The sequence below is a fragment of the Tenrec ecaudatus genome, chromosome 6, assembly GCF_050624435.1.
Source record: "Tenrec ecaudatus isolate mTenEca1 chromosome 6, mTenEca1.hap1, whole genome shotgun sequence".
NCBI classification, from domain to species: domain Eukaryota; kingdom Metazoa; phylum Chordata; class Mammalia; order Afrosoricida; family Tenrecidae; genus Tenrec; species Tenrec ecaudatus.
Window position 1 is genome coordinate 62,860,822 of NC_134535.1, and position 22,909 is coordinate 62,883,730.

General features: G+C 40.8%; 1 non-coding gene across 1 annotated transcript; it reads right to left on the reverse strand.

The window, feature by feature from the left end:
* Window positions 1-21,948: 21,948 nt before the first annotated feature.
* LOC142452120 (small nucleolar RNA SNORA63) lies at window positions 21,949-22,081 on the reverse strand. The gene has a single exon (XR_012785168.1). It is a non-coding gene; the product is annotated as a small nucleolar RNA SNORA63 (small nucleolar RNA).
* Between the last annotated feature and the right edge of the window lie 828 nt (window positions 22,082-22,909).

Genomic DNA, 22,909 nt, shown 5'->3' on the forward strand with positions numbered 1-22,909 from the left:
GGGTGGAAAAGGGGAACCAAGTACAAGGATCTACATATAACCTCCTCTCCGAGGGACGCACAACAGAAAATGGGTGATGCTGGACAGTGATGGGAGATGCTGGACAGTGTAAGATATGACAAAATAATAACAATTTATAAATTATCAAATGTTCATGAGGGACAGGGGAGCAGGGAGGGAGGGGAAATATGAGAAGCTGATACCAAGGGTTCAAGTGGAAAGCAAATGTTTTGAGAATGATAATGGCAACAAATGTACAAATGTGCTTGACACAGTGGATGGTTGTATAGATTGTGATGAGTTGTACAAGACCCCAATAAAATGATTTTAAAAAATAAATAAAGAAAGAATCATCAACATTAAAAAAATGCACATCATCACTACTTTATATATGTTAGTGTGTTAGTCTGGGAACTTTAGAGAAATCCACAGAAACTCATGTCTAAGGGAGAGTTTTCTATAAAGGTTAAGTGTGCATCAAGAAAACATCCCAACCCAGTGCTGCCCAAGCCCACAAGTCCAGCATTAACCCATTAACTCATATGTCCAACACCAATCCACAAAGTCCTCCTCCATCTCACAAAACAGATGCCATGATGCCGACTGCAGTAGGAAAGCCGAGTCCGTGAATGTGTAAGCATCTCAGCACTGGCATGGGTCTCCAGGGATGCACTGGGGTAGGTCCATGTGGTTTCTTCTCAGGGATGTCTTGCAGGAAGTGAGCCTTGCCAGCTGAAGCAGGGAACAGGCTAAGGTAGCTGCACCCTGGTCTGACCATCAGAAAGCAAGAGACCTGAGAACTAGAAAGGCAAGGCTCACCGAGCCATTTATCCTTCTACCCTTCAATTAACCCCACATGTGTTTATCGGCCAGGTTGGCACAATAAACTAACTACCTCAGTTAGCAAAAGATGGTATTTGTACATTGATTACTGAGAGGTTTAGAATTCCAAGAAACCCAGGTGTCTCCGAGGAATACAAAAATAAGAAGTGGTTGTTAGCCTCTTACGAGTTGGCCCCTAACTCGTCCGCGAGTCTCACAGTTACTCTTATGCTTGAGCCCATGATTGCAGCCACGGTGTCCAGCCATGTCTGTGAGGCCTTCCCTTTTGTCTGCTGCCCCTCTACTCTCCCAAACATGATGGCCTTTTCCAGGGATCCATCTCTCCTGACAACACATCCCACGTATGTAAGGTGAGGTCTTGCCGTCCTTGTCTCTAAGGAGCATTCTGAGAGAGATAGGTCTGCCATTCAGCAGTCCATGGTACTTTTGAGTATTCTTCTCCAGCACCACAATCCAAATTCATTTGATTCTTCTTTGGTGTTTTTAATTCAATGTCCAACTTTCACATGCACATGAGGCAATTGAAAATACCATGGCTTGGGTCTAGCCCAAAAGTAGCATCTTTGCTTTTCAACATTTCAAAGAGGTCTTGGGCAGCAGATTTACCTAATACAACTCATCTTTTGATCTCTTGACTGCTGCTTCCATGAGTATTAATTAAGGATGCAAGCAAGAGAAAATCCTTGACAATTTCAGCTCTCCATTTATCATGATGTTACCCATTGGTCCAGTTGTGAGTATTTTGGTCTTCTAACATTGAATTGTATTCCATTACTGAAGGCCAGAATCCTTGATCTTCAACAGCAAGCGCTTCAAGTCAGCTCAATAGTACAATAGTGGGAGATCTGTGCTATTTCCGCTTTCTAAATAGTTCTCACAATTCAGGCAAGGTTAATGAGTTGGGAAGCCAGTGAAACACTAGAACTACCATCAGTGTCCTTTCTACAAAGGCCGTTGATAGGTCCCATGACTGAAGTCAACATTCTCAGGACTCTTTTCATGATGAGTGAATACTTCTTGCTTATCATAATCCCTGGTAATTGCAGGGTGGTGTCTCGGTTATCTAGTGCTTTTACACCAGAAATGCCACAAGTTTGAATTTGAGTAAGTCTTTCTCTCTGTGTGGGCTCTGGGGAAGGTCCTTGTCTCCTTTCAACATCTGTGCCCCTGTGTTCTTTGGGGATTATCATGTGTTTGGGCATCCATTTCACTCTCTCCTGGGTCTAGGAGACTCTCAGTACTGACCTGAGTCAAAAAGATATGCTCTACTCTTTTCTCTCTTGGTAGGAATAAGACTCTCCTTTCTCTACTCACTTATCTCTTGCAAAGTAAAAGACCATGTAGACCAGACTCGAGGGAAATTCGAATTACATCACATCAGTACTGTGACCTGCATATGGTATCATGATCCCACCCTAGCCTCACATTATTAACCTAACAAACAGAATGTAATCCTCATCAATATTACCTACTTCTGCCTCATTAGCACATATCTGTGAAGTTTGTAACACACTATGAAATGAAGAATATTTAGATCAGATCATATCATGAGGGTTGTTGATATCTTTCCATAATTACCAAATCTCATCATTTCAAAGCTTCTACATAACTGAGAATCATGACCTTGTGAGTGACACATATTTTACCAGAACATCATTCACTCCATGACAAGCAGACACCCAATCATCATAAATCTTCACTTCATGTAACTGGTTTACATGAAATTGATTCCTTTATGTTGTAGTTCCAACAACCACTTTCTTTTATAAAAATGGTTTTGTTGGGAATACAATTAATTCAGAATTCACACTTCTACAGTTAAGTCACCTTTAAAAAGAGTTGGATATAGATCATCACACTCAGTTCCAGCAACCACTTTCTATCTTGTGCTTTTGAACTTGCATATCTCAATTGATTTTCTGGCCATTAGAGAGCTCTTTGGGGATTAGAATTCAGTTTTGTCCTCCCACTAATTACAGAGAATGGTTCACTTCTCTCAAATGCAGTTGCTTCTACTGAAGTCCTACCACCTCCTGCTGGATCTCCTCACATCAAGACATAGGTCTGTAGCCTTTTTCTTTGCTGTTTTCCACCTGTCTCTTCCAACCCCACCTCCAGGCTAGTTTCTCTCTAACTGGCCCATTCCTTCAACCCTCCAACCCGTAGCTTTAATTCTTAGGATTACAAAATATGAATATTAACTTTATTTTTATTCATGCTCCTAAATATCATTTTAGCTTTAGCTTTCACATTATTACTGCCAGTTATTTATTTGTTTGTGAAAAAATATTTGCAGTTTCTGTGTTTTGCTGCTCTAGCACAAAGAATAAGAAGACATAGTGCTTTCTGTGAACAAGCTTTAAATAACTTTCTATGTAATTATATTGTATATTTATATAAAACCTTAAAGTTCACAAAGAACTTTCACATATAGTTCTTGACCATTACATAAGAAGATACAGAATAATTAGCTTTCTATATTAGCTCAAAAACCCAACTCACTGCCATCAAGCCGATTGTGAAGAGGACAAACATGCCAAAGGAATCATGAAACTACCTTTCTCCTGATGTAATTCAGATTTATTGTGGAGAGAATCCTTATAAAAGTAATGTGTGGGGAAATCTTCAGCCAGAGTCATTAACATTTTGAACATATGAGAATTTATATGGGACAAAGTGTTATAAATGTTTTATTGCCTGAGTAAACTGGTTTCTTGACCTATATTAGCTGGTGAAGTTTCCATTTTAAATGGATTCCATTCAAGAACATTTAAAACTCTAATTTCAGATTTCTATCTTTGAAATTGAGAGACTGAAGTTTACTCATTCACTTTTGAAATATGACGTATTTATAAATAACTTAGTACAATTACTCCTATAAGTCCATTATAGTTAAAAAGTTCTCTTCCTTTCTTCTACTCTTCCTCATCCTTCTATTTTTGGTGAAAACTGAAACACTGTCAATTTCTCCTATGACCAGATAAAGTAATGTGTTATTGCAAAGTATGAAGGGAATATTCTATTGTCTATATGGTCAGCTGGGGAAAAAAGAGAGAGAAAAAATATATATTTATACACACATACACACATATATCTTTCTTTTCTTCATTCATATATATGTATATATACACATACATACACACTTCTGTGAGTTTCAAGCAAAGAGTGTCAATGACATCAAACACTAAATCCAAAAAGTTAAGATGATAATGTCCCTCTATAAATCTCTAGAGTTTTCTGGTAGTTACATAATCTGTTGTCAATTTGAGACTTAAGAGTGAAGGGGTGGAGGTTAGCCTGTCAATCAGGTTGTAGCTTGATGACTTCATTTGGAGGTGCTAAGGAGATAACTTGTTGGAGATAAGACACTGACACACTCCCTGCAAGACATTCCAGTTGAGAAGGCACCTGGACTACGCCCCGGAGCCAGAGTAGCCATGTGGAGACCCCTGCCAGTGCTGAGATGCTTCCACCGCCACTGGATACACAATTTCTTATTTACTTTTAGGTAATTTGTTGTTCCTTATAGGGTAAGTTGTGCACCAGGTACAGGTTAGCTAAACAAATCTTATGGCAAAGAGGAAAAGAAGGAAAAACATCTACAGCACCTTGGCAATCCAGGGTGCTCAGACCTTTCAAGGAAACTTTAAAGTTGAATTTTTCAGCTTGAGAGCTATAATTGAATATGGATGAGCGCATTTAATGGAGCAGCTTAAGCTGTCAGTCATAGTCATAAATTACCTTACTGTTCAGATATGTATATTAAAATTCAAAATTTGGGAATCATCTGATAAATGATTTTTGAATATCAACTCTTCCTTTATTCACAATTCAGTCTTTAGAAACTGCCCAGGATGTAGCACATATATTGACATACTACCTTAAAAGATGGGACATTTGCAAAAGCATAATTTTTGGTAAAAGAATCCGGAATGGAGATGATTAATTATGCCATTATGTCACAGGAGCCTCAAAGTAAAAATGTTCTCCCATTAAAATAAATGTCATAGTTTTTCCAAACAAAATCCATAGAAATGAAACAGTAGCACTGGAATGAATTAATATGTGTCTAATGACATGCTTTATTTTCCTAGACATTGTTCCTATTATTACAAGCTTTAGAGAAAGGCGTAGATTAAGGAAACCCACATAGTGATTGTCCTCTATATGTTATGCGTAATGTGTTGTCTACTTTCATTCTTAGAAAGAATATGCCCTGCGGATGTCATCATTCACCTTTTACATCTAGAAGAGCTAGTGCTGAGTGAATTAAGTCATTTGAATATGTTCACATGGCCCATCATCAAAAACCATGCCAATTGCTCTATACTTCTGCTTCTTATAGGCATACAGAGATTGTAATGTACAGACATATTAAAGGTACTAGATACATGTTTCCATCATGAAGCTTACATTCATTTTGGAATGACCAACAATAAACAAGTAAACAAATTGGTAGGAAAAACAGATGCTGCTGAGTCCCCTCTGCCTCGTGGGGACCCTGTGGGCATCAGTAGGGTTTTATGGTGGATTTTCTACCTCAGTTGTTTTAGTCAGTCCCCAAGCATGTTAATCATAGATACAGCCCAGGCATACCCTGAGGTTTCAATATTGTTGAAATGCCTTGATTTGAATGTTGAGAGCATTTAAATTTCTATTTTATTAGGATGCATATTTATTATTTACATTTTTATATGGAACACCCAGCTTCTGTGCTCATGAGAAAGCATGGAGTGATTAGTTATACAAGTTACTGTTTGTTCTCAATTGGAGAACCATGCATATGAGTCTAGCCCAGACATACTTGTTGATTGATTGGAAGGATAACTTACAGAGTTAAGAATCCGGGATATTTCCTCAGACATATGGAAAAAAACCTAAAGGAAAAAAGCTCTGACCACTCAGGCTGCCCTTTGAGATAGATCAAAGATATGTCCAATGTATCACTCAAAACACACTGCCATTGAGTTTATGCAGACTCATCGTGATCCAATAGAACAGAACAGAATTGTTCATGTGGGTTTCAGAGACTGTAACTATTTTTTTAAGAGACCAACGTGTTTATTAGCGATTCCCAGGAGGAAATGGGAGGGAGAAATAGGGATTTGTTCCTTACGAGGGGTTCTATTCAGGGTAATGAAAATTTTGGAACGGAAGATTGGCGATGGCTACACAGCCTGGTGGACATTAGTTGCTGTGTTTAGGTGCCAGCAGGCTTGCTCCCACTCAGAGCGACCCTGTCCACAACAGAAGGAAACACTGCCTGGTCCTGCTCCAGCCTCACAATTGTCACGTTTGAGCACATTGTTGCAGCCACTGGTCTATCCATCTCAGGGAGGGTCTGCCTCTGCTTTATCAAGCATGATGCCCTTCTCCAGGGATAGGTCTCTCCTGATCACATGTCCAGAGTAAGTGACCGTAACTCTTTACAAGAGTAAAATGCCTCATTTTCCTCCCACGGAGTGACAGGTTTCAAACTACTGACCTTGTGGTTAGCAGCCCAACTGCATCATATAGAGTTCCCTTATTTATTTAATGTGGACTGTTTCACATGGTGGGTGATGACTGTGGTTAAGACCTTTCTGATATCTTACTGGATATTTGAAATGTTTAATTTTCACTATTGCCTTCATTCACGTAGATCTCTTGCCCATGGTTCATAGAAGGTGGTCTCTGAAGAATTTGACTTTTTTTTTTAAGTTGAGACATTCCAGATATATACATTCCCAACATCTGAAATTACGTTCTGAAATACAGATATGCCTTGAGACCTTACCTACTGGACTAAGAAATGAACAAATATTGAAATGCACTTATTTATCTTCAATAGATGCCAGTCCTACCAACATCGTAGGACCTTTTTAATAGGAAGTCTTCAAAAAAATTCAAGAAGCTTTTCTCAGTGGTAAATGAAAAACATGTAGCTTGCATCCTGCGGGTCATATCTCTTACTTTCTCGTGTAAATTCAGAGAGAAGGTATTTATTTTCAAACAGATCTTTCTCTGTCCTTGCCTTCAAATTCAAGCGTTACTCAGTCTATGTGTTTGGCAACTAATTCTATTCCTCATAAACATTCTTATACAGAGAGCTGGCAAATTAATTTTTGTCACCTGTATTTGCTGACTTACTTCATGTCTCTACGTCCTTCTGCTTGTTTGTTGGGCAAGAAGACGTGGAGGCGTTACAGCTCTGTTGGGACCAGCTTGTGGTGCAGTGCTTGTGCAGACGCGGACATCTAGAAACTTGTTGTACCCTCCTTTCAGTCCTCAACTAAACCAAAGAAACAAACAAACAGGTTGCCATTGAGCTGATTCGGATGTATGGTGACTCCACGTGTGAGAGGGTGGAACCGCTGCGTAAGATTTTCTTGGCCGCAATCTTTACACAAGCAAGTTACCAGGGCTCACATCCACAGCAAGATGAGGCTGAACCACCAACTTAGGTTATTTGTTGAGCTCAAAAATCCATACCACCTAGGGACCTTACATCCTCTAACACAGAGGTGTATGCTCCAATGTGTTACATAGAGTGGACCACTCTTGTAATTTGCACTTCGATTTTTAGTAAGCATCTAAGATAAGAACATCAGGAACAGAACTTTTGGCTCACTCTCTTCCTAACTCCAACCAACGAATACTCCAGCATCCTCGGTCTTATCACTGGACCCACCAGTCACTGATTTCTCAGGCCAATTATGCTCAGAGTTATCCTTTCCCCTCTTTCTTTCAAGCCTCGTGTTCGAGTATCAGGAAGTCTTGCAGCGTTAGCATCAACTATATTCCGGTCCCTTCTCGCCACGCCCCTGCTGCGCGGAGCATCGCTGTCGCTCACACGGGCTGCAGCACTAGCGTCCTGGGCCTGTTTCCACTCTAGTTTTTAGAGCCTGTTCTCCAAGACATTTCAAAGCGCAAACCTGATTGTGTCATCCCTCAACTTCAATCCCTCCTACGGCTTCTCATCAGACCTAGAACAAAATGTATAAACCTTCATTTGGAAACAGACTATATGATCAACCTATTTTCCATCTTGATTTCTTCCTCTCTTCACTCACTCTGCCTCAGACACTGGCCTCAGAGATTTTGTGTCAAACATAGGGAGCCTGATAGGTATGCTTCTTTCTGTTCCAACTTGCACATGCATATGAGGTCATTGAAATGAACTAAGTCAAGCAGAAATGATAGAGTGAAACAAAATCAAGAATGCAGGACTTCAGTCACGTTAGCTACATGTCAGGGAAACAGGAATCACATATGGAAAGGGGTTATGGCCTGGGACATCACAGAAAATGAACAACTTTTGCAGAAAGTACTATTGGGCTGGGCTGGTTAGATTCTCCTTATACTATTGATGTGGACAGGTAAGAATTTCCATAACATTAATTTTCTATCTGTAGCTGGATTTGGAGGAAATGTACCCTGTATGACCTGGAGAAAACGGAACAGTTCCTGGTGACAGAGTGGCTTTGCACTGGGCTCCAATTCATAAGGTCAGCAGTTTGATACACCAGTCTCCTTGGAGAGACAGCTGTGACTTTCTATTCTCATAAAAAGTTACGGTCTCAGAAACTCAAAGGGGTAGTTCTACTCAGTCCCCTAGGGTGGCTGTGAGTCGACATCGACTTGATGGCAATGAGTTTGGTTTGTCAGCCATCCTCTTGTTGGTTGTTGTTTTTAGGGTATGCTGAGTCCGTTCTGACTCATAACAATTCCAATTCCAATTTCCAACAGAACAGAACACTGCCACCTCCTGCACCATCCTCACTTGTTTGTTTGTTTGTTTGTTTGGGTGCATTGTTGCAGCCACGTGTCAGTCCATCACATGGAGGGCCGTCCTCTCTTGTTGCCCTTATGCTTTTACGAGCATGCGCTTCTTCTCCCAGCACCGGTCTCTCATGAGCGCATGTCCAAAGTCCATGAGACCAAGTCTCGCCATCCTTTACTGCAAGGAGCATTCTGACTGTACTTTTTCCAAGACTGATTTATTTGGGGGTTTTTTTTGGCAGTTCATGGTACTTTAGATATTCTTTGCCAGTACCACAGTTCAAACACATTGATTCTTCTTTGAGCTTCCTTATTCAATGTCCAACTTTCACATGCATATAAAGCGATTGAAAATACCATGGCTTGGGGCAGGCACACCTTAGTCCCCAAAGTAACTTCCTTGCTTTTCAACCCTTTAAAGAGGTCTTGTGCAGCAGATTTATCCAATGCAATGCATCCTTTGATTTCTTGACTGTTGCTTCCATGAGCATTGGTTATGGATCTAAGAAAGAGAATATTCTTGAAAACTTCAAAATTTTCTTCATTTATCCTGATTTGCCTATTGGTCCAATTATGAGGATTTTTCTCTCTTTTTGAACAATGGGTTGTGATGATATTTACTTGTCATACAGTTAGAACAAGTATGGTGAGAGGGCACAACACCGACATACAGCGTTCCCGATTCTAAACCACGCAGCGTTCCATGTTCTCGTCACGTCACTGCCTCTTGATCGAGGCGCAGCTCCCACAGGGCAAAATGAAGTATTCTGAAATTCCCGTTCTTTTTAAGGCTATCCATTATTTGTTAAGGTCCAAAGTTGAACACCTTTGTATAGGCAATTAAACATCTTTCTGGTGTTCTCTGCTTTGAGCCAAGATCCATCTGACTTCAGCAATGATATCCTTTTTCCCCATCCCCTTTTGAATCCAACATAAACTCTGGAAGTGCCCTGTCAATGTGCTGCTCTAACCATTGATGGATTGTCTTTAGCAACATTTTACCTGCATGTGATATTGACATTCTTCTATAATTTGAGCATTCTGTTGGATCACCATTCTTTGGAATAGGTACAAATAGGGATCTCTTTGAGTCAATTGACCAAGTAGCTGTCTTCCAAATATCCTGGCATAGATAAGTAAGTGCTTCCAGTGTTTTATCAGTTTATTGGAGCATTTCAATTGGTATCCCATCAATTTTCGGATCTTTGTATTTGTCTGGGGTTTTCAGTGCATCTTGACCATCTAGTTTAGTAGCTCCTAATCTGGGCAGCCCTGGTGACCTCATGGTTAAGTGTTGGGCTGTTAACAGGAAGGTCATGTTTTTGAAAGTCATGATCATGGTTCAGAACCACTAATTGCTCTCAGAGAGCTACAGTCTTAGAAACCCAGAGAGGGATTTGTATTCTGCCCTATAGTACTCTGTGAGTTGTAATTGACTCGATGACAGGGATTTTTTTAGTTTAATCTAGGCAGATCATCAGACCTAAAGACTCATGAGTCCATGAATTCTTTCATTAATTTTAAATCTTTCATTTTTATAGGGCAAAAGTTCACAGAAGAAGTCAAGTGGTTTTCCATTCCTCAATTCATACAAACTTTGTTTCATGTCATGATTGCAATCTCCACAATGTAACATCATTTATCTCATGTCCTTGACTCTTGCTTTCATTCTTGCTTCTTCCTAAATCCACAGGTCATTGCCCAGGAGTAAATGCTACCATTTTGATATACAATATTCGATTATTTTAAGGTGTACATACCTCTTCAGTGTTACTGTTCTGCTTATAGACCTATCTATAGTGTCGTGCCACCACGTGCTGTCAGTTTGCTGAAGTGTGGTGGCTTGTGTTGCTGTGTTGCTTGCAATGATCTCATTGGTAAATGCCAGCAGAGTCACCCAACATGAACAGGCTCCAGCGGAGCTTCCAGACTAAGGACAGACAATGAGGAAGGCCTTTGTTCCCCACTTTGGAGGCACGAGCCACTGAAAACAACTCAGTGCAAAGAAGACCAACTCTTCACAACTGAACCATTGGGTGACATCATGATAAATGGAGAAAAGGTTGAAGTTGTCAAGGGTTTTGTCTTGCTTGGCTCCACAAGCAGTGCTCATGGAAGCAGCAGTCAAGAGATCAACAGACAAATCGCACTGGGGAAATCTGCTTCACAAGACCTCTTTAGAGCTTTGAAAAGCAAAGAGGAAAAAGCTGTGCCTGACCCAAGTTGTGGTATTTTCAATGGTCTCATATGTATCTGAAGGTTGAAGCTTGGATAAAGAAGACTGTCAAAGAATTGATGCATTTGCACTGAGATTCTGGCGAAGAATATTCAAAGAGCCACGGGCTGCTAAAAGGACAAGTGATCTGTCTTGGAGGAAGTACAGGCAGAGTGCTCCTTGGAGGCAAGGATGGGAGTCTTCATCTTACCTGCTTTAGAGCTGCTGTCAGGAAAGACCAGTCTCTAAAGGAGGACATCATGCTTGTTAAAGTAGAGGGACAGCAAACTGAGGAAGGCCCCAGATAAAATGGATTGACACAGTGGCTGCAACAATGAGCTCACATATGGGACAATGGTGAGGATGGTGCAGGACCAGCACTTTGTTCTGCCGTGCAAAAGGTTGCTGCTGTTAGGAACCAACTTCATGTCACCTAATATCAACATGCGAACGAGTTCATTTCCAGACCTGAAGTGGGACGTAGGGTCTTAGTATGAGAGGTTCCTCGTGCCTGTCTGGCAAGTAAGCCAGCTCTTTTTATGATTTCAAATTTTGTTTCACCCTTTTCTCCCATTCTATTTGGGACTTTTTAATTTGATCTCTTTCATTCTTCAGTGACTCTAGTTGGTTATTGTTGCTGTTAGTGGCTGCCCGGTTGATTCTGAGACCTCGTGTAGGCAAACATGAACTGCTCCATAGAGGTTTTATGGCAGGGATCTTTGGGAAGCAGAGGATCAGATGTGTCTTCTAAAGTCCCTCTTGGCGGGTTCAAATAAACAAACCTTTGACTAGTAATTGAGCACTTAATTTTTCACATCACTAGTTGTTATTAATAGTCAAAGGCAAAAGAAACGTTAGCTAACACCAGAGTGGACATCATCAATTGTTTTTCAAAATCATTTCAGTGCGAGTTAATACAGAGATGTCATTCCATAGTTCAATCACATCAAGCTGTCTTGTGCAAGTGCCACCACACTCAGTTTCAAACCTTCTTTTCCTTCTTGAACTCCTTGACCTCAGCTCCCTTTACCCCCACCATTATCCCCCCCCCCAGAAATCCTTATCCTATTTGTTGTCCTTATAGGTTCATCAATCCTGGGTTTCCTGTACTGGAAAACAGGAAAACTTAACAAAACTCAAGTGTCACCCGCAATGACATAACACATCTGTTCATACTCCAATATGAACAAACAAAAAACCAAAAAATTACTGAAACTGTTGAAAACCAGATTAGGCCTAATGTTGAAAATCAGAGGGAGTATGAACTGACAAGGTTTTAACCTTTCAAGTCAAGCTTATCACTTTGATCTTAAGCACGCTATTCGGCAATCACCTTCCTCCCATCCCTCTACTGTGAACAGAGGGAAATCACTGAGGCTATTTCCTGTGTAGGTCCCACAAATATACCTTGGGCTTCCATTGCCATCCAGAGTCTTCTGCAAACCAGGATCTCACAATTTCGGCTCTGATGCTATTCCCTTTTTGACATCAGACTATATGACTTACAATTCTCCTTTCCCTACTGTTGGGGCGCTTCTTCCATGTGGACTTAGCTGACATCTCACTTAGAAGGTTGCCTGCTTGGAAACAAGCCTTTAAGACCCCAGAGCCATTTTATCTGATAGCAGGGCACCATGTAATTTCTTCACTGCACTTTGCTCTAGCACCCAGATCTTCTGTGTTCCCTTCCTGAGAGCAAGTATTGAGCAAGGTCATGATATAAGAATTAATTGTTCTTAAATTGGAGCTAGGAATTAGGATAAGCCCCAAAGCCATTCCTGGATCTATGTTTTTGTTGTTGTTTTCCTTTATCTGCCCTTGGCTCCCTTTCAAAACCTCCTTGAGAATCCTATCGATCTCACCCCCCCCCCCGCCCCCGCCCAGGGGGATTCATAGCTTTAACTTGCACTATATGTCATCCAGTCAGTGGCTGGATCCAGGATCACATGGATTTCCAGACTCCGCATCTAATGCTCTCTTCACTAAGCTGTGCTGTGTTAATTACCACGTTAGCTCTAGTAACGCTGGTGCTAAAGCCCACCCGGGAAAGCCAGTGGGAGGATAGACAGCTACTTCCTCCCTCTACTCATCCCTTTCTTTCGGAAACCCTTGCAAAAGGGAGACCTCCTTTTCTAGACATGCCCAGAGCCGCAGGCACTGAGGCTGCCAAGACAGCTGGACGGCAGCATTAGGTAGCCTCTCCCTTGGATCAGGAGACTAGGTCTCATGCCACAACCCCCCCCCACTCCCCCCACCAACTTGTTCCAGAATAGTTGTCTCCTAAGAACACCTGCCACACTACGCTTTCTTCCATCGGCCACTGCATGCAGCTCTGGTCTGTTTTCCACCAGAGTTCTAAATAAGGCGCAAGGCTGGGCAGCTTGAGAAAGGTCCTCAGCTTTTTGCCTGTTAGGTCACAAAGCAACAGCTGGGTGTGAAAATATAGCCCCAGTCCCTTTTCCAAACAGCATGAGACCGGGCCTAAGGGGGCCGGAGGAGGAAATTCTCTGGCCGGCTGTGATTCACAGCTGCTGCCTGGCGCCGCAGTTTTGTGCCCTGCGGTTTTGGGTGACAGAGGGTTAGCATCCTTCTGGAGTCCTCCTTTATTTCCTTGTGGTCTTTCTTGTCCCAGCCCTCCGGCAATTGCTCCTGCTACTTTTCAATAGTGAGATGTTACTGGTGTGAAACTCAGTGACTTTTGGGCATAATAGCCAGAAGCCAATTTTTCATGAGTTCTAGAAGGAAAACTGACTTCTCAAACCCAAGGCGAGACAAGAACAGGGCCTCCTGGGCTGACATTCTTCTGTGCTGGAAAACACCAGCTTGCTAAATTTGGTTGCTGTTTCTTTTTTTAGCAGGGTAATACACAAGTCTGAATTTCCCATGGAGGGAGAGAGAGAGAGAGAGAGAGAGAGAGAGAGAGAGAGAGAGAGAGAGAGAGAGAGAGAGGAGAGAGAGAGAGCATTAACCAAAGGAGCTGTCTGCTTGGATTCCTTTCCCTGGTGTTCCAATCTCTGTTGCCACTTCCGATTTGATTTCTTGCTTATAAGGAACAATTGTGGGATTCAATGGATTATGCCTTTCCTTAACACACGGTAGACTTGAATCGTTGGGAGCAAGCATTCAGCCACTGCCCATGTTCATTTCTATCTTAAGAAGCTGATGAACAGAAATAGAAATGCATAGGTTTTAAGTAGGCAGCCTCTATTCAGAAGAGCTCCTGGTACAGCGGATAAAATAGAGCCCATATCTAACAGAGCTCCATAGCGAAGCCGCCGCCATCTGTCAGGGCTGCTCTCCTCCTGCTGGCTCTGGCTCCCAGGGGCCCAGCTGACAGACGGGCATCATTAGCTGGCCTGTGCACGAGGTCACCCCACTGAGACAGGTCACCTGGTATTGTTGGGGTGTTTTATTCTCTCTTGCTCCCAATACTAACCCTGAGAAAGGAAAATACAATTTTATTTTAAGATTAAATGAAGACAGCCTGCAATCTGTCCGCCCCTTGCTGGTAGCCAAGCAGGTTTGTTCAATAAAATTTTTAAAAGCGAGTGAAGGGAGTGGAATAGCACCCAGTCTCCTCTTCCTCAGTCCTCCAGGATCTGAAGCAGGGGAGCCCTGCCTGTGCAGCCTCCATTTAAATGCAAACGCCTCACACTGCTGTCTGGGCTTACAGAGATGGGAGGATTAATGAGTGGGCATGGGGACTTCATGTGTTTGGGTTAAGAGGCAGTGGGAAAAAGAAAAACGGGCACAAATGGAGAATCAAAAAGAATGAATCACTTTTAAGTACAGAGAAAAAATGAAATCCACGAGAAGATCCCCAGTCCTCCAAGTCCACGGGTTCAGCACCTGATTCCATTTCACAGCTTGCTAATTCCGTTTATTTCACAGGCTCTTCTGCCTGTAATATGCTCAGTATTGTGAGCCCTCCGTGGCTCCCCTTTCTCCAGAGATAGCTGTCAATCTCTCATCCACTCCTCAGACCCTGGCTTCTTGATTCCCAGCTAACCCGCTTTCCCCCCTTCACCTATTCATCTTGGTTCTGAGGGCAATCTCATGAGTGACAGGGACTTATGGGTGGACCTCACTTTAGCTAAATTTTCTGGCAAGAAATTTTTTGTTTGTTAAATCTCCATGTAATCAGTATTCTCGTCGGAGATAACTCAATTAAGTCTTTTAATAAAGGAATGAAGGTTTTGAACTAGGATCTAATTACTGGTTGAAAATCATTTTAATTGAGAAGTTTGACTGTTAGGGGCCCAGTGATTTCTCTTACCTAACAATGTTTGGGCCTTTCGCTGGGGAACTGCTCCAGCTTATCTACATAGCATATCACTTGGAAAAGATGCATCTTAGATTGTAGATCTTAAAGCCTTTGAAACAGCGACTCTATTTTAGAAACAACTCAAAAGACAATGAACACGTGGTCTCCTCAGCTGTCTCAAATAGGCTGCTAGGTGCTGCTGGAGGAAGTCGGACTTGTTTCCCTCCTTTTTAGAATTTAAGTTTGGTTCTGCATTTTGCTCCCATTCCAACAGAGATTTTCTATGGTGCCCCTGGTCAGATGGCTTGGTGGCGGTAGCCAGGCACCATCTAATTTGTCTAGTTTCAAGGCATGGGAGATTTTGGCTCATGTAGGCTATTAACTTTGTAGACTTGCATCTTCTCCAAGCTCGTTCTTTCTTTCTTTTATTATTAAATACTTGTATTGAGGGCTCTTACATCTCGTATCACAATCTATATATTCATCCATTGTGTCAAGCACATTTGTACATATGTTGCCATCACCATTTTCAATGCATGTTCTTTTAACTTGAGCCCTTGATATCAGCTCATTTTCCCCTCCCTCTCCCATCCTCTCTCCCTCATGAGGCCTTGATAAGTTAAAGATTATTATTTTCATATCTTACATCATTCTCTGTCACCCTTCACCTGCTTTTCTGTTGTTTGTTCCCCTGGGAGGGGGTTATAGATTGATCCCTGTAATCAATTCCTCCTTTCTCCCCCAACTTTCCCCTTATCCTCCTGGTATCTCTACTCTCCTTGTTGGCCCTGAGGGGTTTATCTATCCTAGATTCCCTGTGTTTGGGGCTCTTATCTGTAGCAGTGTGCATGATCTGGTCTAATCCAATTTGTAAGGTAGAATTGTGGTCATCGTAGTGCAGGGGAGGAAGCATTAAAGAACTAGAGGAAAATTGTGTATTTCAATGGGTGTTCTTCTTCACCCTGTCTGGCTCATCTCTTCCTTGTGATGGGCTTTGGGTCTCCACTCCACACACATACCCATTCACATTGGTATGATTTTGTTCTGGGTCTTAGATGCCTGATCCCTGATGCAATCGACACCTCATGATCACACAGGCTGGTGTGTTTCTTCCATGTGGGCTTTGTTGCTTCTCAGCAAGATGGCCGCTTGCTTATCTTCAAGTTTTTAAGATCACTGATGCTATATCTTTTGATACCAGACACCATCAGCTTTCTTCACCACATTTGCTTATGCACCCATTTTGACTTCAGCAATCGTGTTGGGAAGGCGAGCATCCCAAAATGCTGGATTATTAGAACAAAGTGTTTTTGCATAGAGGGGGTACTTGATTAAAGGCCCAATGTCCATCTACTACCTTAACATACAGCTCTAAGTATATAGATCTATTTCCCTATCATTATATATAAATCTATTTACATATGCACATGCCTTGTATTTAGGCCTCTATAAATTTCCTTTGCCTACTAGTTCTTTCCTCTATTTCCTTTTACTTTCCTCTTGTCTCACTATCATATTAGGCCTTCATTCGAGTTTCAGTAATTCCTTGCCATTCCATTGCCTTTGATTAAGTCCCAGTAGGTGTCTTACTCCATACGTCCTTCTCTCCATTGATTTTAGTTCATTTGGTTTTCCCTTGTCCCTGGGTTGGTTGACCACCGCCCTTCCTTTCTCCCACCTTCCCTTCTCCCATGTCCCCCAGAACCATGGGTCTCATTGTTTTTGTCTCTGAATTGTTATCCCACCTATCTTATCTAGAGACATATGCAGAGATATCAATAAGCACAAAAAAACAGGCAAAGCCAAACAAAACAACAAAGGAAGACAAAACCAACAAAACAACATAAAAACCAAAACAAAAAAATAACAACAAAAAGAAAGCCAATGACAGAAAAAGGAAAAGCCAATAAGTAGTTCCAGGTCTGTCTTTTGATCTTAGGAGTGTTTTCAAGTTGAATCTGATGGAGGGCCACACTCTGTCCCCAACGTCTATTTTTGGTATTCCCTGGGGATTTCATCACTTTACTCCCCTGTTGCATGCCCTTAGTGTTTTGCCCCAGTGTGATGGGGTCAGATCTGGCACAATTCCTGCACTGTGTCTCCAGCATTGTCCCTCATAGCGCTATGGTTTAATGAGAGACAGAGATGTCATGTCTCCTGGTGGGGCTGGCCCCATGGTCCTCTCTGTGCATTGTCTGCTCTGAGCAGGAATGTCATCCTCAGGGCTTGGTGAGCCAGGTTGTGTCCCCTCACTCTCCATACCTCTTTGTTTCTCCATGTGCTCTAATCAGACGTGTCCCTCTCCCCAAGCTGTAGCTTCAGTGCTGTCTTCTGAAATGCATTCTTTTGGGGGTGGTGTGTGTGTGTAAGATTTTTCTCTTTTCTAACATATCCCCCCCTAATGAATAGATACTAATTATTGTAACCAAAATGGCTATTACATGCTTTTAAGACTTCAGATGCTATTTAATTCACTGGACCTCAGAACATGCACAGGGGTGAATGATAAATATTGACACTTGAATAACTTTGGGGTTAGGGGATACCCCTGACCCCATACAGTGGAAAAACCAAAATATAACTTTTGACTCCTGAAAAACATAACTACTGTTGATACTATTAATAATATAACCAGTGTATTAAAACACATTTTGTATGTTAGATGTATTATATACTGCACCCACATTGCCATTTTTAGTAACAATTTTTAAATTGCAAATTAGGTATGTAGAGTGACATTTCACATCATTAACTTAGTATCCAAACATTTAAATTGCAAATCAAAGTCCTCAGTAGTTTACCTTTCACCTGCTCCTTGAATTCTCTTCTCCCTCTTGTGGACCACTATCTTCCATTTCCCCCAAGATACCACCCATCAAGTTACCACCCATCAACTCTTCCCCCTCCTTGTTCCTCCCCACATTGGCAAGCTCCAAAGTTTATTCCCTTTGGTATTAAAATCTTTATTTTGCTTTCCCCCCTTATAGCAGCAGTCTCATATAATATTTGTCCTTTGATTTAAAGGTACTTCATTTTAAAAATCCAAGGCCGTTGTACCTGCTGACATAGTTGCAGCAACAATTTACCAATTTCCTTTAATTTTTAATAATGGTCTATTGGCTGCATCCATTTATCTTGAAATGATGGGCAGCGTAGCTGCAGACTTCCATCTATGGCAATACAATTTGTTTCTTGTGATGTCATCTACTTCTTGGGAGCATTTCCATTGGAGTTTTACGGTATTATTCATGATTTATAGTATTCCACTAAACACAATTAAAATATACAAGAACCAGGAGGGATATAACTTTTTGCGTTGATACACAATTTACTGTTGGGATGAACCTCTCAAGTGGAGAAAGAGAAGCAGCACATGGTAGTTAAAAAAACAAAATCCTTGTATAAGTGTACCTATGTTTAATCATAGCTAAACCTATATTTATTCAAGCCCAACTGTAGTTTTATGTCTAGTATTTTGGTAACTCCTAAACTATATTTCATACTGGTTAGACCATTTTACAGTTCCACCAATAAAGGAAAATTTTCTAATCTCCCAACATCCTCACCAACATATAGGTATCAGTTTTTGTTTTTATCTTCATCAGTGCCATTTTAGTAGAGATGGCATCCCATTGTAATCTCCATTTGCATCTCTCTAATGGCTATTGTCAGAGCTGGAAAATTGAAGAATTCTACCAACTTCTTAAGTCAGAAATTGATCATATATCCAATAAAGATGCATTGATAATCAGTGGTGATTGGAATGTGAATGTTGGGAACAGTAAGGAAGGACTTGTTTGGGGAAATTATGGCTTTGATGATGAAATAATGCTGTAGCTAGGATAGAATTTTGCAAGACCAATAACCGTTTTATTGCAAATTCAGTTTTTCAACAACATAACGGACCACTTTATGCATGGACTCCACCACATAGAATATACAGGAATCAAAGTGAGAAGAAACAGTGGTTCTGTGTCATGAGTCAAAACAAGGCCAGGGACCAACTAAGGAAGAGACTATCAGATACTCATTTACAATTTCAAGTTCAATCTGAAAACAAGTACATGAGAGCCAACATATGACCTTAATACTATTTCATCTGAACTTAGAGAACGTCTCAACAACAGATTTGACACATTAAACACTAATGACTGAAGACAGGTTGTCGAGTAAATTTTCTTTTAAATAATCTTTTGCTTCCTTCATGAAGAAAGACATTATTTAAAAGAGAGGGCAGAAACTAAATACCAAAATGGATGTCAGAATAGATTCTGAAACTACTTGTTCAAAGTGGAAGAAATGATGAAAAAAGGTCAAGGGAAACTACAAAGGCAGTTCATGAAGACAAAATAAAATGACATGTGCAAATAAATAACATAACATGTGTAATAAAATAACATATTGTAATAAATAATAACATGTGCAAAGGCCTAGAGTTAGAAACTCAAAATGGGAAAACATAATCAATATACCTCAAGCTGAAAGAACGGTAGGAAAATATTTAAGCCATATGTGTAATATTGAAGGATTCTATGGACACAAATATATAATAATACTGGTAACATCAAAAGAATATGGAAGCAATACACAAGAGTCTTTGTGCCAAAAAGAATTGGTCCACATTCACCCACTTCAAGCGGTAGCACATGATCAAGACTGATGACATTGAACGAGGACCAAGCATGACACACACAAGAAGATTGAAGTTGTCAAGGATTTCATTTTAGTTTGATCCAAAATCAACACTCATGGAAGCAACAGTCAAGAAATAAAACAGCATATTGCATTGGGCGAATGTGTTTAAAATGTTAAAGAACAAAGATGTCATTCTGAAAACTAAGGTACACCTACCCCAAGCCCTAGCATTTTCAATCACCTTCTCATATTTATGTGAAAGCTGGACAATGACTAATGACTACTAGAGAAGAATTGATGCATTTGAAGTATGGTGTTGGTGAAAAATACTGAAAGTATCATGGATTACCGATACTGGTCACTCCTGACAATATGCCCAAAGTACGTGAGATACAGTTTTACCATCCTCATTTCTAAGGACAATTCTGGCTGTACTTCCAAGACAGATTTTCTATAAATTTTGGAGATTAGACATTTATTGTATATGTTGTTTCTGAAGATGTTTTTCCCCAGACTATAGTTGTCTTTTTACTCTTTGATATCATTCTGATTTTGATAAGTGTGTAAGGCTGGGTTGTCTAGAGAAATGGAACCAGGGAGACTCATATATGTATAAAAAAGGACATTAGATCAAGAAGTAATTTTATATTAAGCAGAAATATCAGTGCAGTGCAAATAAAGTAAGTCCATGGGTTTAATGCTAGTTGAAATGGGAATCTTTTGTAAATATAGGATAACAAACACCACATCAAATACACAAATAGAAGAAGACAAAATAGGTGAATGGAAGGAACATTATTGTAGCAGATTTTTTGTCAACGTGCGCCTGTGTGAATGTGTAAGGCTAGGTACTGAGTCATGTGGATCCAAGGTTTGATGGAAGTATGACAGGGTGCCAACTCCCAGGTTGGCTCCCAGGGTCAGTGGCCTCCATCGGGCTTCCATGGGAGGCAGACACAGAATCTCAGGAAGCAGCTAGAAGAAAAGTAAGTAGGTACTGAAGCATGCTCCGAGGGCCTCTGACATAGACTGATGACATGCATTTCAGTTGCCCACCATCACTTGGGTTTTTCCCCTAAGCTCTGCTCTGCCCACATTGCTGATTAGTTCACTTCTTGGCAATCATGCTTTGGTAAGATAGATGATGGGCTACCACTGCTTACTTTAAACCTGAAACCACCACAGTCCCAATAGAAGCCACATGACTTATAGCAGAGAGAGACAGACCAGACAGACAGACAGACAGAGAGACTGCCCATCTTTGTGAAATGAATGCAAACATGACCTATTATGTTATTGAAAGCCCCATTTCCATCATCTGGGAATTACTACCAAGTGTTTTCTCTCTCTCTCTCTCTCTCTCTTTTCTTTCTTTCTTTCTTTCTTTCTTTCTTTCTTTCTTTCTTTCTTTCTTTCTTTCTTTCTTTCTTTCTTTCTCTCTTGTCCAATTAAGAAATTCTCCACTGTAGCAAATGTACTTAACCATACATGGCATTTGAGGGCTCAGAGTTGGCTGTTTCTCAGCAAGGATTTGGTCCCCACATGACACTTACAAATGCTGATCCCTGACTGATGAGATGCTGTCCTTATACAGACATCCTGGCCATGGAAGCTACCAAGTTATTTTCTTTTTGTCTACCCCAGCGCTGAAATGATTCCAAGCATCGTCAGATGGATGGCGTTTTTGTCCCTGACTTATTCTAGTGGAAACAGCGGAGGCCTCCATCTGGTCAGGGGTGGGGCCAACAGGAGCAGGAAGCATAAGCTCTCTCAGCTGCTTTCAGACTCAACTGCAATTGGGGAAAGATGGTTGGGTGAGAATCCAGGTGTTTGTTCATGATCTTTGGTACTGGATACCTGCGAGAATCTCAAAACATGCCAGCCAGTTACTACAGGGGAAAATCCATGGTTTGGAACTTTTTCCACACAGCCATTCAACACACCTGAAAGAGCTTACTCAGAGCTTTGAGTAAGAAACTGGGCAGCAATGGAGAGTTACTTGGTTCTCAGGTTGTAAATATTACAGTAAAAAATTATCTCAAACCTGGTTAATATTTTATTCTTCTATAGATAGAACTAAATATCTAACAAGTAGTTTAGCTCATCAGGAATAAATATCCCTAAAAACTATGAGGTTAGGGAACTTTCAATTTAAGATTTTATCAGCATACATCAATGAACATATACTATTTAGAATTAAGAAAGGAATTCCTCTTTCAATTTTTTTAATATGTATGAGACCAAGCGTCCCTGGGCTGCTACAAGAGACCAGCAGACAGGTATAGATAAGAAACAACTCTACTTTGAGCAGGGGGAACAACAACATAGCACTAAACAGCTATATTGTCATCAAAATCCTGCTGCCCTTTCAATTTTAAAGAATTATGTACTTCTCTCCTTAACGAATGCCCACATCATCTCAAATTTGGTAAATGCATAATCTTATTAATTTTCTAAGTAAATTTGATTAATCTCTTTCCAAATGCCCACTATTATTCCATAGCCCATCAAAGCAAAGAGGCATTCAGTTTTGACACTGAGTTGCCGTCAAGGCAGTTTCCTGATGGAGACATTATTAATATTTGAGATAAACTGAATTCTTAGGCAGCTTTCCCAGCATGAGTGTTTAAAGCAATAACAAACGAAAGTGGGACTTTCCAAAAATGGGACTGTAGTCCTTCCAATTGCCCATCAACTGCCCTTCATTTTATGTGGGATCAAAGATAGCCATGAAATATGGGCTCTATTTTTGAAGTAGTTATCTAAACACCAGCTATTGCTAGAATAGAGAGGACCATATATCAGTAACCAATGAAGGCAGTCATCTGTGCTCAATGCCAGCTTACAACTTATGCGGCAATCAGATAGAGACCTGGGTTTTATTTGATGACCAAGAGTGGGGAAAGGTCCTGTTGTTTTATATTAATATATACCAATAACTGATTCCAATTAATACAATGAGTTTTCCTAGCAAGGACCCAGATAGAAAGCTACTAGATTTTCTTTCATGGAGCTATCTTTTAAAAATGCAGCTTGTCTATTCACATAATAAGGAGATTTTCTCCGTATTTTGGATTGCTACTATTGTTGTTGCGTACCATGCAGTTGGTCCTGACCCAATAGCAGCTCAATCTATGAACAGCAGAAGGAAACGCCGCCCTGCTCTGGCCCGTCCTCACAGTTGCTCTATG